This window comes from Belonocnema kinseyi, chromosome 6 (genome assembly GCF_010883055.1).
Source record: "Belonocnema kinseyi isolate 2016_QV_RU_SX_M_011 chromosome 6, B_treatae_v1, whole genome shotgun sequence".
NCBI lineage: Eukaryota > Metazoa > Arthropoda > Insecta > Hymenoptera > Cynipidae > Belonocnema > Belonocnema kinseyi.
In genome coordinates this window covers 129,819,018-129,820,572 of record NC_046662.1, presented here as the reverse complement: position 1 = coordinate 129,820,572, position 1,555 = coordinate 129,819,018, and the positions used below count along the sequence as shown (strand labels likewise).

The following is a 1,555-nucleotide window of genomic DNA, read 5'->3' as shown; positions in this document are numbered from 1 at the left end:
TATTGATTCCTTTACAGACTGTAACCACCTATCTCACGGTTGTGAGACGTGGTTGTGGCTGAAATTTTACCGCGATTTCGCTGGAGGCGGGTGCAATTTTTCTGATTAGCACCCGCTCCCGAAGAAATCCTGCGGTTGTCCTTATGACAAATTTTTAATTATATATATATAGGCTTTGTCCAATATGTCTGGGCAGACTGCTCCCATCAGATCACTTGATTGCATTATAAAAATGCGTCCGTGACTGATGATATATACCGGAACAGCCCCGTGCAAAAATAATCAAATAAAAATCCAACTCTAACCAAAAAATGCCTTCGACATGTTGGGCAGTAAAAGCCTGGTTTCGGTTCGGTTTTGATTTCTCTAGAATCAAACCGAAGGGCCGACAAAGCCACCGAACGCGTCCTTGGGTTGCGTATAAAGGGTCCCTGTACCAAGGGTTTCTGCTGAATATGGTTACAAAAATAAATAGGCAGTCGCGGACAATTATCCGGGGGTGGTCCCGAACGAATTAACCCCCAAGCGGAGGTGTTAAAACCGTGCCGAAAGCTGAATGGCACCTGGGTGAGGTGTCTAAGACGGTGACTCTGGGATACCGAGCGACTTCTCAGAGTACGCAGCTTTATCCTTGCATGCGGGGCTCCACAAGGATGGACGAACCCCTTTCCCTAGCTTCTCGTGGGAACAACAATGACAACACCAAACATAGTTGTAGTAACTGCGGTTCAAAACAACAGAACGCGCAGGGCTCCCGACAATGGGTCGGCCGACAATGCCGACCAATCTAGAGCTGGGGGAGCCAATGAAAATGGATTCAATGCGATGGATCGGCGGGATCTCGTGACCTTGGGGTGGACGGAGCAACTGAATCACGACTTGCTAGACGGCTACGATGAGAGTGTGGCCCGTGAACGGGCTTACATGGCACGGCTGCATGCTCTGTGGTGCGTGAAACACCCGGAGCTATCGCACTTTTCGCAGCAACATCTGCGCAACCATGCTGAACGACTCCGTAAAAGGGGCTATGTAAGCGGAACGCCTACTTTATCACAGCTAGAACAAGCTGGCAACAAAGAAAGAGAGGCGACAATAAGACCAACCGCGGGCAGGCATCCAATAGATGAAGAGCGATGCTTTACGACCCGGAGAAACATCAACACCAAGGTTTCTCTCAAGCCTAAAGATCTGGCTGAAATGGATGACGAGCTTCGTGGACATTTTTCCGGAGAATCTGACCTCTGGGCTATCAATTATTGTGTGTATAATGCAGCGAGAGCTTTAGCCGATGCGAACCGTAAAACAAAACAAACGACTGATCATAAGACCAAAAGACGAATGCATCAACTTGCCATAAAGATAGGTTGGGCAAGACAGTACGCGTCCCGCCTTCAATGTGTGATTGACTAAATCACATCTGGCAGGAATTTTACCGCCAAGGTTCAAAAGTTCACCCGCGAACTCCGGACCCGTTATCACACACTTAACAAGTCAAAGCTGCTGACCATCAGGCAGCATATTGTTGAGAGAATACGGATACTATCTGACGCTAAGA

At 48.2% G+C, this 1,555-nt stretch overlaps 1 protein-coding gene across 7 annotated transcripts in view; it reads left to right on the top strand.

Annotated features, from left to right (window-relative positions):
- The window catches only part of LOC117175209 (uncharacterized protein CG43867), a 629,535-nt gene that overhangs the window by 429,096 nt on the left and 198,884 nt on the right, over positions 1 to 1,555 (top strand). The gene's annotated exons all lie outside the window — the stretch shown is intronic.